Source organism: Gossypium hirsutum, chromosome A12 (assembly GCF_007990345.1).
Source record: "Gossypium hirsutum isolate 1008001.06 chromosome A12, Gossypium_hirsutum_v2.1, whole genome shotgun sequence".
Lineage (NCBI taxonomy): Eukaryota > Viridiplantae > Streptophyta > Magnoliopsida > Malvales > Malvaceae > Gossypium > Gossypium hirsutum.
Window position 1 is genome coordinate 18,402,711 of NC_053435.1, and position 18,302 is coordinate 18,421,012.

Here is an 18,302-nt window from a genome sequence, read left to right on the forward strand (position 1 = left end):
AGATTTTCCTAAAACTAAGGAAATGTCACATTTCCGCTGCTAGGTCATAATTAAATTTTGTCTAATAAAAAACCTGAAAACTAAGTTTTTGATGGTAATCACCTTTTACAAGAAAAATATTAAATTAATCGTATTTTGTCTACACATGTGTCGTTTTCTAAAAATAGACTCAGTTTTTTTTTCTAAAAGATAAATAAATGTTTTAAAATGATTGTTTTATAATTTCGATAACTCTGCTAGGCCATCTCAGTGGCCGATTTAATCTCCCGAATTCAAGCCTAATGTTTAGGCTGATTTGGGGAGGTTACAATACTTAATTGTTTAACAATTAAAATTTCAGTTTATCAAAAACACCCTTAATTAATGAAGAATTTGCTCTTGGCGAGAAATATTTTGAGGAGAAACTAGTATAAAAGATGCTACTATGGTTGGTTGAGAAGTTTGCAATAAAAGTGATAATCATTGAAAAGGCCAAGGACATCAACACTATGTGTGTTGATGAGTTGATAGGTTTATTACAAACTTTTGAAATGAATCTAAAGACAGTTTGAAAATGTTGAGATATAGAGCCCTTAGTGTAATGTTCCATTTATATGTACTTTTATTTTTTAAACAATTTGGTTTAATAAAATATCCATCAGTATCATTAATATCTTCGTATATAATCCTCAATTGTTTTTGCACACAAAGTAAAATAAAAACAAATATTGGCTTATAGATTATCTAATATTCAACTAATATTAAATGGTATTACATGGTCAAATCATAATATGGAAAGAAAAATTATATTAGTAGATAATCTAAACACATCCTTAGTCTAATCAGAATTGAACAAATCGATTAAAAGACTAATATGTCATCTACCAAATCCAATTGGGGAGATACTTTGTCTTGGGTATCGAAGCAAATGACTCCAGAAAACAGAGATATAGATGTGACTGACTAGACTGATAGTACATTAGATAGGACCCAAGTAGAATAGATCCAAGATGAATTTATGGATTTATTCACTTGTGACGTTCATAGTATGGCATAAATTAATCTTAAGTGGATGATGGATGATAAATGTGTGAACTGTATACTTTGATGTAAATGAAAACCTGAGTTCAAATAGATAAGGAAACGAGATTTGGTACTCTAAAACGACTTTTGCATGATGTAACATCATTCCACAATAATGGAATTCATAGCCCAGTAAAGGGTAAATGATATCCTCTTATCGATATTACATGATAGATGGAAAGTAATGTGGCCATGGGTCATTATCTCAGTGATAAATGATTTAATTTCTATTTGATAGTAATTGAATTTTAATGAAAGAAGATGTAATGGTTATCATGAGATCATGTAACATCCCGCTCGACAAAGCCATAGTATTTGAGTATTGTTATTAGAAGTAAGATTTATAGAATAAGTTCTAAGTGAATATGGTACTAGATATGGCTAAGTGTTCAAAGAATATAAAATGTGCCTTTGGGTGAAATCTTTATTAAGGCGAGCTTGGTGGTCTGGAAAACTCCCTTACAGGGTATACGTTACCCCAGCTCATAGACATTTGTGTTTATTCCTTAAGTGTTAAGCCCTTAGTTTAAAAGAATGGTCAAATTTATTATTATTTTATTTGGAAACATGTAGTTGGCCTAAAGAGTACTAGTTAGAATGAGATAAGGTTTTAAAAATTGAAAGGACATGCATTTAAGATGAGAGAGAATGTTATTAGTCACGAGTACCGAAGAAAAGGTAGTGAGAGGATAAACTTGCCCACTAAGTTTTCCTTTCCTGTACACCTGTATAAATCCAGCATTGGCTTTCTGATAAAGTTTTATGCTTTCTTTAGCAAAATTAATTTTCTCTCCAAGAACTTTCTTTACATTTTCTCAAAAAACTCGGAACTAAGACTTGTCTGAAGGATTGAGTTTATTGTAATCAGCAAACTCCACCGACGTTGGTACCTGGTAAATACTAATGAAACTCAATTTATTTTCATGGTTATTCACGGGACCCTAAGGTTTTATGCTTTAGGGTTAGTTTAAAGGAAATAAGGAGGAAACTTTAAGATTCTGGATTTCCTTTTAACACTCTTGTTAGACATGTTTAGTTTTTGGTAAAATGATTTGATAAGATAACTCTTCATGTTATAGCTCAAGAAATTTCTAAAAGCTCTTGAGATAAGGGCAAGGGTCTTGTTCTTTGAGCTTTTTTGCAACTTTTTTGGTGAGTTCCTTTATACTCCATAGGTGTGTTATGTTTTTGTTCATGTTTGGTATAAGGTAAGTTTACCTGTTCTGTGAAGGTAAAGTGTTTGCACCAAAGTAACGAATGCTTATTGTGAAAATTCTAGTCTGGCATATTTGTATAAACATTATAAGGGCCTTGTTTCGTGTTGAGTTAATACCTGCATACTTTAAAAGGAACCATATGGTCTGAACAAAAAGGAAATGAGATCATGGCGTTGCCTTCAATGATATGAGCATGGAACTTGCATATCGCGATACATGAAAATGGTTATGTAGCCTCTGGTAGGGCATGGATAATTGCAAAACCAGATTGGCAAAGCATGACAAAGGAAAAAAAAGTGTACGAAGTATATGATCTCTGAACATGAACTAAGGTTTTTGGCCAACACGAAGAAGGCTGTCTACATGAATGTATGGGTATAATGTATGCGCTAAAAGGACTTAGTCTGCTATAAGGTCTATGTAAGTTCGGTATTTCTTCAATTGGAAAATTGTATAAAGTCTGCTTGTGTATAATATTCGCCAATGGGCAAACTATGTGTTTCACTGAGTTGGGAAGGATCATTTGTTTATCGCATGTATAGTTATCTTAGTGTCTGCTCTAGAACTCATTAAGTTCTATGAACTTACTTCGTTACCTTTCCTTTTCAGGATGATTGAAGAAGTAAAGGAATCACCAAGGACCACGTCAGATGATACTTTCTGTTACGAGACTTTTAATCATTTTGTGTTATGCATGACAATGGGGGTGGCATTAAAGCTTAGGATTATAAAGAACGATATTTTCTAACTAAAATTGTATTTGTCAAACTATAATTTTTCCCTAATTCTTGTAATGAAGCTTATGGTCTCGATTTGTACTAGTTTACTTCATGATTTCTATTTCAAAATTCTATTATCTTAAGTTAGCTTTGGTGAAGTCTAAATTCTTTTTAAATTGTGTCTGGAAAAAGGGAAAAGATGTAAGGTTGTAACATGTCATTCTTGGATCCTCCTCAAGGGTCGGGTATGGGGCGCTATAGATGAAATATGATCATATTGGAAGAATAGATTTATCCCAAAGAGATTAAGGATATCATATTAGAGTAACAAACTTATGACAAGGTCATTGGACGAGCATTTGATGAGTAGCTTTTGTAATGGTATATAATAAAAAAGAGCTCAATCATTATACTTTAGTGGAATGACTTATGAATGTAGCACCACCTAGGATAAAATACACAAATATTTAGGAACTTGGGGTATTCTCCGCCCAAATTTTTCCTATGAATTCAGGCGGCCACCGAGGTGTCACTTGAGTGACAATACCCTAGGTTTTATTCTTCCTTAGTTTTACTAGAGGCTAGTTTTCATTTGCCACTTCATCCAATCTTTTGTGCAGTACTGAATGAGTATGGTATTGCACCTAGACAACTATCAGCCTTGTCTTGTGGACTTTGGTGGCTTACTTCATAGATTGATGAGATGGAATGACCACCAATTAAACCAAAAACCTAAGCTTCCAGCTTAAGGAGGCAAAAAACTACCATTGGACTAAAGAAAAGAATCAGAGAGTAGCATATTCAATAAAGAAGAACCCTTATTACAAAACCCTTTTCACATATATAAATATAACCCGTCCTACTTAGTGGAATTTAGCAAGTGTCACAAGTTTTAGAATTTTTCTTTCTTAATGGTTTAAAATTTTCGAGAGAAACATAAATGAGAATCCTGCATTATAGATATCAGACCAATCTATCCAGTTGGCTACTAACTAGGTCACTTTACAACATAACTAGCACAATACTTCAGACAAACAAGGCATACTATACCTTTGGCATTAACTTATACCATAATTACCATTCCACTTAACAAAATATTTCTTTTGAGGTAACAGAATAATCTGATATAAAATCTTCACTTACTTACACGGTGGTTACTATTCACCACACATATGTGCCAGAAGAAACAATTGGGCAGATCACATTTCACCAAACATATTATTTTACTAGAATACGCCTAAATTTTGGACCTGCCAGACTTGGGATCTGACACTATAATTTAGTATTTATAACATCAATTCCTATCACATAATGTTCTCTTTTCTAATTTTTCAAACCAAAAACCATATATAACAATTAAGATATTAAAATTCCAGATTTCCACATTTCAACTCTTAAATTTTGAACTTTTAGAAAATTTTCAATTTAATCCTTTTAATATAAAACATCAACTTTTCCAATAATTTAAATGTCATATTCTTATAGTCCTATCATAAAAATCCAAAATTTAATCTCTCTATTTAAATCCTTAATTTAAGAATTTAAGCCAAATTTATGATTTAGTCCTTAGTTCAATTTTTATCAAATTAATCATTTAAAAAATAAAATTTCAATTTACTCATCCAGATAATATTTAAAATAAATATTTATCACTTTTAATATTACAAATACACAATTTATCATTCACACTAATAAATTTTGAATTACAAATTTTCATAATTAAACCACTTAGACTTACTTTCTTTTAGTTATTCACTTAAAATCATTCATCCAATTATTCCTAAAATCATCCATCATTCTCTTCATACATAAACATAATATGTTCTTTACTCAGAACATGGAAAATAATTATACAAAATTAATTCTTCCAATATCTCATCAAATTAAACACTCAAATAATTATAACATAATAATTAAACCACTTACCTTAATTTCTTAACTAATTTCTTCACATATCCATGCTTTCTCACACTTCCATCTTTATCATCAAGCTTTGATACCTTGATTTCCTAACTTCTCTTAATTTACTTCACTTCCAACTCCTATTTCTTGCTTCCAAAATGATCTCAAACTCTCTAAGATATCTACTTCACTTTCCCTTTTTGGTGGCTATGGGAATTTTCATGAATTTTGGGTGAAAATGATGGATTCAATGAAAAATGTCTAAATTGCATAAAGAGAAAATTTTCTTTATTCTCCTTTTTATGGATGTTATGAGCTTTTTGAAAGTATGAAGAGTTTTCTTAATACTTCTTTTATAATAATAACATATATATTAATTAATATTGGCAATCATCCATACGTTGGAAAGACAAAGATATGGGTATCAAAATGTTGGCACTAGAAACCTGAGATTTAAGGCACCAAGAGTGGGATTGAGATTTGGCATGAGATAATTGCATATTTTGGTCCCTAATTGTATAGTGATTTTGCTAGTTGATCCCTGAACCTCCACTATAAATAAGCCTAACCATTTCTCATTTTTTCATCAACCCACATTTGTCATTCTCTACTTAAGACATTTTTCTCTCTCTTTATAAATCTTCACTTGTATTTTGGAGTGAAATATATTTGGTAGTGCCTGAGGATGTAAGCAAAATTTGCTAAACCTCGTTAAAATTCTAGTGTTCTTTATTGTATTATTTTACATATTTTGTAAGTGTGATTGTAGTGATTTATTGTGCTTTTAAATTATGATAGAGGGATATTATGGCTAGGAAAGACCTGGTACTTAAGTGATTCTTGTGATCCACCTTTCTTTCCTGGGAATTGAACTTAGTGTGATTTTTTAGTACAATAATTTTACTATTTTACACGCTTCCACACAACAATTAAAATAATAATATGTCTTAATACAATATTATCTAAAATAATAATAAAATAAAAAAATATCATCAACATCATAATTATAATCTAAGGGTTCATATTCCTCTCCTTAATCTCCAAGTAAATCCAATGGCCATGATTTACCAATACACCCAACGACATTTTAGTAATTTTTCCAAAACTATTTTTCTTGAAAAATGACCAATTTGCCTTTGACACTTTTTAATATTTATAATTTCTCAATTCACACCTTTGGAAAAATTGCAACTTTAGTTCCAAAACTTTTTCCATTTTGAACCCTCAAGTTGAGTATTTATGATTTAGCCCTATTACTTTTCACTTCTTTACGATTTAGTCTTTGCTTCAAATTTTTATCTTACAACTTATTACTTGTTTGAACTTCCTTCAACATCCGATACTCTCGACAACAATTATGGAATAAGAAGAAAGTCAAACATATATGTTATTATGATGTTACAAGTCACATTTGACCTCTATGTTATAAGCTTCTCAATGATTTTAGAATAGAGCAAAATTTAGATGTTACATGAGATTTTCCAACACAAACCACAACCAGAAGAGCTCACAAAGAAATCTGGGTGAAAATAATAACAACATTGTGTTAGTTATGAAGATCAATAAAAAATTAATGCTATAGTTAAATGTGAACTTGTTGCTCATATTGATCAGATTGAGGATATGTCAACCATTATAAATACTTTATCAAGGTTTCATAGAAGCGATCTATGTTGTTCTATGAGTTACAACTCATATGTACATGATTATTTAAGATGTCGCGCCCCTATCTCATTGCCTTTAATGAATTTAATGCATGTTGACTGGGGGAGAATGGAGTAAGGGGAGTAATAGCATAGTTGACTTATTACAGACTGTATTGGGATAGTTGGTACCACAACTTGTGCAATTAGTGTTACAACATACTTGCATTACTATTATTATTGAAGGGAATAAATTTCATTTGATTTTATGGTTGATTTATGGCTTATCTAATTATATACTAAGTCCTTTATACAATATTTCTTGGGACTTGATTGATGATAATTGAAACTATAACAGTCCAATTTTTAGTGGTGCCAGAAAAGGCAATTTCGAAATCCCTTTTTCATAAATCAGGTTTCTAAATATTAATTTAAAATATTTACGAGGTTGGTATAAAAGTTTATTAATGTTTAGTCCTTCAATATTGTCTATTATTTACTTAATTAAGGTACAAAGATTAAATTGTAAAAAATTATCGCTATAGGTTTTTAATTGGCTAAAGGCTTAAAGACTTAAATTACAATTAACCAAAAGTCCAAAATGGTAATTTACCCATTTTGGAATGTGTGTTAGTGGCTAAGGGTGATTAAGCTAATTAAAATATAATTAGTTTAATTAAAGTTAATAAAATTCTTAATTAAGGTATAAAAACAAATCTAAGTGAATGGAAAGAGATGGTTTTCATATTCATCTTTCTTATTTAGTCGAATAGTCCTTAAGGATTCAATTAGTTTGTTATTTTGACCATGTAATTTCATATGGTATAAATGTGTTTAAGTTTCTATACAATTGATTTGTGTATATATGTTATATTGTGGGTTGTTTTGTGGTAATTTGGTATGAAAGGTGAGAATTGGACTAAATTGTAAAATGATGGTTATAATTGAAAATGAGGCTCGTGTGAACTTAGTAAAGGTTAGGATATGATTAGCATGTCAATAATATCTTGTGCACACTTGTATAGATTGATTATAGATGATTATTAAGATCCAACATTTGTTGCGGACTCAAAGATACATGTGACACAAGTTTAGCTTGGACTGGTAACTTAATGTCATTTAAAAGGTTTAGCCTAGATGAGTAACTTGACATGTATATTTTCAGCTTGGACACACAAGCAGATGTGTCATTATAAAGTTTAGCTTGGACTGGTAAACTGACAGGGGTATACTTAGCTCGAATGAGCAACTGGTGCATCGAAGATACTTGTGTATCTGAGTCCATTTACTAGGGTTCATCGGGTGAAACATGCTATATGAAACAAGAAATTGAAATGAGATGAATTAAACTTGATGCTTAAATGAAATATTATTGAATGATTTTTGAGTACAAAGCCTTGATATATATATGTGCGGTTACACTACTATTGGAATGAATGAGATTTGAGTTTATTACTTATTATGACATGAAATGGAATGTTAAACACTTGTGATATTACATGGTTTTATTATATGTTTAAACTCACCTTATTAATGTTCTGAATTGTCATGCCTAGCCAAATTATTCCAAGCTTAGTTGCTTACTGCGTTTAATTGAAGGATAAGGTAAATTTTTGTTTAATGGCTATGAACTTACTAAGCAATATATATGTTTACCCCGTTGGTTTTCCGTTTCCCTTGTAGATCATCACTTTGTGGAATGTGTCAAGCTGGACTGCCTCGAAGCTTACACTATCATTATTTCGGTATCTATTTTGATTATCTTGAGTCAAGGAATTGTGGCATGTATATAAGTGTTTTTGGTACATACTTTAATGTATAAATGTCTTAATGATTGGTATCTTATAATGGTTCTATGTTTTGATTCATATATGGAGTTGAATGTATAGGTATTTCATGCTAAATATTTGAAATTCAATAAGTTTATAAATGGAATGGTATGAAATGAGATAAAATTGGTAACTTGCTTGGTTTGTGGTTGAGGTGAAATGGATTTGAACATATATATAACTTGTACATGGTTGAATAATGTGACCTAATCTTGATAGATAATGCTCGTACTTAATTCTTATAAATTCTATATTTGTAAATGTGTACACAAGTGATTAAATGGAAGTGAATTGGTAAGTTTTAAGGTTCCCTAACATAGGTAAACTTTGGTTATTTGATTGATTTAGTTTGGAATATGATTAGGTGTATTGTTTTGGAATGTTTTGAGTTAACTTGAGTTGATGTTGAATTGGTTTGATTATAAATGATTGAATGACTTGTTTTGACATCACGACATTGGCCCTAAAATTTTGAAACTTTGCAATTTGGTCCTATTTCGTGCTCTGGTCGATGAAAGAATTTTTGTCAGCTTAATTAAGACTTGATTTTGATTATATAACCATAATGTTTGGCATTGAATTACACATGCATGTGAATATTTTACTATAAATTGACTGTAGTTGCTCCGACAACAAATGTAGCATCCTATAGCTTGGATTCGGCGATCGAGTTGAGCGAGGGGTGTTATAGAAACTCTATATAGAATTGTCATTTTTTACTCTCATTGATGGATTCGAAACCATAAGAACAAGAAATTCTTCAGAAAGCTCGATCTTAAGTGCCTTAAGTCTTGAAGCAACATGGAACATCTCCATAATGTACTCCCTTACATTTCCTTGATTATATTTCATAGACATCAAAGAAGTCAGAAGTGATGTCATCTCAACCTTATCATTTTTAGCAAAATATTTCTCAATTTCATCAAGGAAACCCTTGGCTTGAGTAATCTCTTCAGATTCTGTGCCCCTAAAGGCTTCTGGAATGTTGTGTTTCATGATCATTAGACTCATGCAATTTGAATAACCCCACCCCTCAAAATCCCTCTTAACATTATGAGTGCTTTCCATAGTGAGAGATACAAGTTGTTCTTCCCTTAGTGTAAGGTATATGTCCATACAGCCAAGCATTATAAATAAGTGCCTTTTTCATTCCTTAAAATTAGTCCCATTAAGTAGAAGATGAACTAGCTGAATATAGAACAAATAAAAACAAGCTTACATCAATATTCATAAGTAAATAATAAATTCAAGATAATTGCTAATCTCATCTTAAGATATCAAACACAACATTAATATCAAGTCTTTGGACAATAATGTTAACAGTAAGCGATACTCTTGTTGTAACAATCAAACATTGACAATAAATTATGTCAAATAATTAATTAATCTTTGGACTAACTTATTGTTCAAATAAAAAACCTTATAATTGTCATACATTTATCATCATCACAAATGTCGTTGAAATTCTGCTAAATATTAACTTGCCTTTGGGTCAATTAATAAACGCATGAATCACAAAAACATATAATCATCTTAATATTTTAAATAAACTAATCTACGTAAAAGAGGTCACTTTGGCGTCATTTTATGTCAACTAATCTATTTAAAATATTATACATCTTTAATTAAAACCAAAATTTGAATTTATTCATTTCATAATAAATTTATCTTAATTTCATCTTTCAATTAAATTGAATAATAATTGTATATATATAATTCAAACATATTTATGAATTAAACATGTATCTCATACATTTAATCAATCAAAACATGCATATATTATATATTTATATAATAGAAACATATATATGAATTAAGCACCCATCTTGTACATTGAATCAATCATTATACTGTCAACTCCTTTTTATTTTATTTTATTTTATTTTAAATTACAGTATAGAAATTGAAACACAGTAACCAATTTCAACCTAAAATTCTTGAATTCAACTTGATCATTTGAAGCAATTATTCTGACGAGAAATCTAACTATTATTTGAAGCAATAAACGATTTATTGGTCGATGAAGAGCAGCAAAGTATAAATGACTTATTGGTCGATAAAGAATAGAAAACTCAATTATTTATCATAAATCTCAATTAGGTGAAATATCAAAACCCTAAAATTTTAATATAAATTCAAGATAATCAAGATTTAAAAAAAAAAACTTTAATATAACCTTAAAAGATCAACATTAATATCTGAAATATAAAACCTATAAAATTTCATGAATCAATCATTCAAAGAAAAAATCTTTATCAATTGTCAATTATTCGACATGACGAGGCTCTGATACTACTAGTTAGAATTGTAAGTCAAGATATGATATAAAACTTAATAAATTATAAATCTGTATCTATCATGTCAAATCATCAAGAACAAAACGATAACAAAACTAGATGCGGAATCGTACCTAAATCCATGGATTCCTTGAAAATTTTCAAATGAAGTTTTGATCTTCTAAATTAGCACACAAGAAATTCAGATAATATTTACTCTATTTCCTTAGGATGTGATATTAGAAAAGTTATCTTGTGTATTATTTGGGGATAATAACCCTAATATATATAACTTTGACACATTAGCCCTAATTTCTAATCAGCTCATCATCAATTAGAAATTAGTTACTAAAGTATCGACAAATGTTTAACCCATACTTCATTTAATAATTAAATCTCGATAAACTAACCAAATTAGATCACTTTTAATTTGGACTAACCTATCATGATAGTAACTAATAATATGTAATTACCTTTATTATATATGTGATGTCCATATTTCTCAACACTTGAAATTTAATTACCATCAACTTTTTAAATTTATGAGAATTTATTACAACCATATCAATTACTCCAACCAAAATCAAACATTACAAGCACTGAATTATACTAATTAACTGGGTGACAAAATTTGAACATGATGGCACTTGAAGTTTGACACTCAAAGTCTTAAGGCCTCAACCTTTACTGACAATACCAAAACCTTATTTGTACTTATAAACCCTTTGATTATACAATAGTTTCTATGTTGTATGGATATGTAACTAATGGTTTTGTTTATACATGCTCGAAAAATTATTTCTTTATTATGGATCGGGTTATGCTCAATCAATTTGAATAATAAAAACTTCATTTGTTCAAGATTCGACTTGATGATAAAAAAAATCATTTTATTATATAAAAATATTAAATAATATTTTATTAATATTTATATATTTTTGTAGTTGATTTAATGATTTATTACTTATTCAAAATATTATTTTTTACAAAAAAATATAAAATTAAGAAAATTACTAAAATTATAGATTTTCTAAAATTCTAAAAGATCTTTCAAATTTTTAAAGTTAAAAAAATTTTAAAATTTTCATAAAATTATAGGAAGAACCCAAGATCAAACAATTCAAATATACATATATTTTCCACAAAAGCAATGACGGTTTTTTTCCCCAAAACTTAAATCCATTTTAAAATTATAATTATGCAAAAAATGTAAAAGAAATATTTTTAAAATTATGAAAAAAATCCGAAAATTTCAAAAGAATCTAAAAACTTGAGTTTTTTTTTGTAATTATTATTTTAAAATATATAGAAAATGCAAAAGAATATTAAAAATTTTAAAATTTTCAGAAAATTCTAAAATCCTTGAAATTCTAAAAATTAACAAAATTAAATTCACTTAAAATTATGAAAGAAATCTTAAAAATTATAAGAACCAATGCAAAACTATTTTTGTCCAAAACTCAATAGAACATATCTTTAGTTTGAAGGGGAATGAAATTGATCTCATCTTATTTTCACAAAAGTAATGAATTATTGCAATGAACAAAATACATAAACTCATTTTAATATCTTAAACTCAATTAAGATGAATGTAGACATATGGATGTCCAAGTTAATCTCATCTTTCCCACACCATCATAGTTATCTAAATCAATTAAGATGAATGTAGACATATGGATGTCCAAGTTAATCTCATCTTTCCCACACCATCATAGTTATCTAAATATGAGATGAAATTATACATGATATTGTTCAAATCATTTTGGTTTATGACTTGAAATAAGTTTTGGATAAACATAGTTTGGTATTGGGTTCTTCCATCATTTTTAAAAATTCTATGAAAATTTTAATCTTTTAGTGTCTATTTTTTTAGGACTTTTATTTGAATTTTTCAAATATTTTAACAGTTTATGCATTTTTGCAATTTTAAAAATTTTAAAGAAAATTTTTTAGATTCTTTATTTTAAGTTTCTTTTATAATTTTTCACATAATTATAAATTTAAACAATATTTTTTATAATTTTAAAAAATATATTATTTTTTTAATTTTTTAATATTTTTAAAAGTTTTTTTAGAGCTATAATTATAAATAAATTTTACAAGTACCAAAATGATATTTTAACTATAGTTCAAATTAAATATTAGGCTAAATGGTAGTGAGCTAACGAGTTACGTCATTACTCTATTATTAATCTTTTTTATATACAATACTTAGAACAACTTATAACCCCTATTTAACCCTTAAATATGAGGATAAACGTGTTTCAGTAGGCTCAAAGTTATATTCTCTTCCACTGACAACAATATGTTAGATTTGTAAAATAAATTTAAAATAAAACTTAATAAACCAGGATCTATCATGTCAAATCATCAAGAATAAATCAAGAACAAAACTAGATGCGGAAGCGTACCTGAATCCATGAATTCCTTCAAGTTTTACCAGATCTTGGGATTTGATCTTCCAAATTAGCACACAAGAAATTCAGAGAATACCTGCTCTCTCTTTCCTAATGATGGGATATTAGAAAAGATATCTTGTGTATAATTTGAGGACGATAACCCTAATATTTATAACCTTAGCATATTAGTTCTAATCAAATTCTAATTAGCCCATCATTAATCAAAATTTGATTAGAATTCAATTACTAGAGCATCTACACATATTTGGCCTATACTTTATTTAATAATTAAAACCCAATAAAATTTTAACCAAATTAGATCAATTTAATTTGGGCTAACCTCTCATTTAACCTATCATTATAGTAAATAATAACATGTAATTACCCTTATTATACATTGGATGTCTATATTGTCCAACAATATCCCAATTGGACTACATATATACTAATTACTCTATAATTACATGTCATTATATAACCTTATGAGCTCAAAATTTACTATCATATCCAAAAGATATTCCGAACAATCTCTTCCATTAATTATGTTAACATAGAACCAATGCGACTTTCTTTACATATATCGTAACTAAATCCATCCATGATCACGTATATTAACACAACCAAATGACATAGATCAAGTATGGATGTATAGCATGGAAATTACATGCAATATGATCTAAATATGTCTATTTCCAGCTGGTCCTCCTTAGTGAGATCAAACCTTACCAAAATTAGAGTGTGAATAAACCAAATAAACTTTATTTCTGCAGAAAATAAACTTAATACCTTTAAACTGAAATAACTAAAAATGTGTCTATAACATAAAAACATTTAAAAGTACAAACTCCCATTAAAACCAGATATCCTTAAATGATATTACACCCATATGAGCAAATATGCTCAAGAAAAACCTTGGGTGTAGTCCCTTAGTAAGCGGATCCGCAATCATGGAGTTTGTCCTAATATGCTTTATAGGCACCTAACAACTCTGAGCTTTTACTTTAACAATCAAGAACTTAAAGTCTATGTGTTTTGACTTTGATGTGCTCCTGTTGCTATTGGAATAAAAGACTGCAATTTGTTTTCACAATTTGCACCTTAGTGACAAAATCTTGTATCCATATTCCATCAAAATCAGAGTCTGTATACCTGATGATCTCTAACTGATTAGACCTCTGATATGTGAGCATGTAATCTTTTGTTCTCTGAAAATACCTTATAACCTTCTTGGATGCTATCCAATGGTCTAAACCAGGGTTGCTTAAAATATCTGCCTAACATCTCAACAGTGTACACAATATTTCAATGTATACGAACTTGAACGTACATTAGACTTTCCACTGCTAAAATGTAAAAAATCTAATGCATTTTTGTAATCTCAAAAAAATTCTTAAGGCATTGATTGAGGCTATACTTATTATTGACAATCAGTATGTCATTAACATATAAAACCAAATATAGAACCTTACTCCCACTAAACTTATGGTATATATGATTATCAATAAAATTCATTTCTAAACCGAATGAGATAATCATTTGGTAAAATTTGTAATATTATTGACAAGAAGTTTACTTAAGCCCATAGATGAAGTTCTTTATAAATAATTAACTTTGCATCATTAGATACGAAGCTTTCTAATTGCACCATAAATGTATGATCAATGTTACCATTGAGAAGCCATTAACTTAATATTCATCTGATGTAGCTTAATGTCAAAATATTCCACTAAAGCCATTATAACCACTTCTCTAGTGGACCTTTTTAATGACATTTATTCTGGAGGTTGTTGAGTTTGTTCTTCTGGAACAATTACCTCAGCTTCAATAAGGACTTGTTCAATATTGTCTTATTGAGATTCTAGAGTCACTTCTTAATCAATAATAGGTATGATAACCTAAACATCATCAAAAGTGATAGTAGAAACTAAGTTAGAATTCAATTCCTCCTCAAAAGCAATGTCTCTAACCCTATTTCTCGCCCCAAACCCAACATCCTCAAACAATGTTGCAATTCTCGTCTCAAAATATTTCTAATTGTGGGATCATAAAACTTATAGCCCTTAGATCGCTCAAAATTTCCTTAACCCTTAACTTTACAGACATTAAAGAAGTCATAAGTGATGTCATTTCAACCTTATCGTTTTTAGCAAAACGTTTCTCAATTTCGTTAAGGAAACCTTGGCCTGAGTAATCTTTTTAGATTCTATGCCCCTAAAGGCTTCTAAAATGTTGTGCTTCATGATCATTAGACTCATGCAATTTGAATGATCCCACCTCTCAAAATCCCTTTTAACATAAGGGGTGTTTTCTGCAGTGAGAGGTGCGGGTTGTTCTTCCCTTAGTGCAATGTCTATGTTCATACAACCAAACACTATAAGTAAGTGTCTTTTCCATTCATTGAAATTAGTCCCATTAAGCATGGGTATAGAATTTATATTAGTAGATATTGTGGCAGTAGAAGATGAATTAGCTGAATATAGAACAAAAAATAAGCTCACATCAATATTCATAAGTAAACAATAAATTCAAGATAATGACTAATCCCATCTCAAGATACCAAATAAAACATTAATATCAAGTCTTTGGACAATAATATTAATAGTAAGCGGTACTCTTGTTGTAGCAATCAAACATTGACAATAAATTATGTCAAACAATTAATTAATCTTTGGACTAACTTATTGTTCACATAAAATACCTTATAATTGTCACACATTTATCACCACAGATGTCGTTGAAATTCTGCCAAATATTAACTTACCTTTGGGTCAATTAATAAACGCATGAATCACAAAAACATATAATCATCTTGATATTTCAAATAAACTAATCTACACAAAAGAGGTCACTTTGGTGGCATTTTATTTCAACTAATCTATTTAAAATATTAGACATCCTTAATTAAAACCCAAAGCCAAAATTTGAATTTATTTGTTTCGAAATGTTTCTTTTAATTTCATCTTTCAATCAAATTAAAAGATACTAGTATATATATGTATATATAGTTATCCCAAAACAACATACAGTGATGTTGACAAATATAATAATAGTTGAATAAATTATAAACCATAAATAACTTCACATAAGACTTCAAATTTAAACCAAAATAATTTAAATAAAAGTAAACCTCATCTTAAGATATCAGACACTCCATTAATATTTCATCTTTGGATAAAATATTAACTTGTAAGTGATATCTTGGTGTAGTAATCAAACATTGACAATAAGATCACGTTGAACAATAAATCTTCCTTTGGGCCGATTTATTACTCACATGTAAAACCGAATAATCATCACATGTTTATCACCATAGTTGCACATGTAATATTATTATCCTTCATTTGGGCCGATCAATATCAAAATAATTTAAGTTACATGCACACAAACTTTTATATTTTAAAACAAAATAATTTATACAAAAAATATTACTTTGGTGACTTATTGCTTCAATTAAGTTATTTTAAAAAATATATAAACATACCAATATTCAAATTTAAAATTTCCCCAATAGTCAAATGTCAAAACTATTTTTTTTATTGCTTTATAGACTCCGAAATAACCCAAAATAATGTTGCCTTAATAATGCAATAAAAAACCAGAAACCTTAGTTTTTGACTATTTCTTTTTATTTTCCAAAACCATACATATCAAAACCAAACAAAAATAATGTAGTGGTTCAAAGCCAAATAATTAACAATCACATGTATTCATAATTTTGGCATGGATAAAAACACCAAAGCAATTCATGCATATACATGTATTCATAATCAAATTGAAAAACTTACTATGAATTTACCATGTAAATCCAAAGTTGTATTTATGATTAAACAGATATTCACATGAATACTTGAAAAATATTTTCAAGCCAATAAATCTAAAAAAAACAAAATCGTAATAGTTGGTATATCCCACAATTCATACAATAAACCATATCATCATAATTTAACTAAATATTTGGAACCATAAGATGCCAAAACCTAAGATTATAGAACTAAACTTAAAACCAAAATATTTAAATATGTATATAGTTGACTTGAATTTGCACCGAAACACCCATAAAATTGAATATATAACCATAACGAAAAATAATAATAACAACTTCAACGATATCCATCAAAACTTAATTTCACCAATTAAACTATAAAAGATATCTTATTGAATACTGGTTATAAACACCAATTCACACAAACTATAATCATGCATTAATCCTCAAAATCATTGATATGCATATAATATATACACACACATAATATATACACAATTATAATAATATAAAATTAATACTGGCTTGCCTTACATATTTCATGTAAACTCAAATTTATATTTATAACTAAAGACATTATCATAAAACTTTTTTTTATACGCACACATACTTAAAAAAAATCCATAACCACTAAATATAAAAAGAATCACAAATTATATAAAAGCCTTTATATGAGCTACTACTTATGAAAATTCATAGCCACCATATTAGAAAAAAATCCCAAATATTTTAATTTTAGTCGGGTTCCATAAGGACTAAAACTTATATAAAATAATTATAAAAGAAACCAAAAGTAATCATTCATATATATGAATTAAATTCAATGGTGAATATAATTCATCATGAATAAAGACAAAAGATGATAATTCCATATATATTCAACCACAAATAGAAAATTTAAAACAAATAGTACGAAAAAAAAAACTTACCAACATTCATTTATTCGATTATCAAGTGAATTAACTTTTAAAACCAATTATACATGTAGCACCCCAAACCTAGCCCAGAAGTTATGGCCGGATCCGGCATGCCACATAAAAAACGTGAAAAAAAAATTTCCATTCTAAGTCCAGAAAATCGTACTTGATGTTCAAAAGATTAATTCATTAAGGGTTAAAGTGAATGGAAGCTGTGCACCAGGTAGGAAACCGGAAAAGAGGTGGTGAGTCCATCGGACTGCTTAAGTACCACGCTCCCTTCGGATCCAATCCTAGACATGCATACCGCCATTGCCACACCTTAACGTCATGGATATTTCTAGGAAACCGATTTGATTAAGTCATTTTCAGGAAAAGTGATTAATTTTGGAAAATACTTTCATTGCGGAAGCTTTGCTTGTTGTGTGTTATTTTGAAATCAACTGTTGTTTTTGAAAACGCGCCCTAAAGCTATCCAATTTCAACAGTTAAAATAAGTATTACCTATCTTAGTAATACATATTAAAACGATCAAAAATAATTAAGCGGCCTTATTACATTTAAAAACCCAAAAC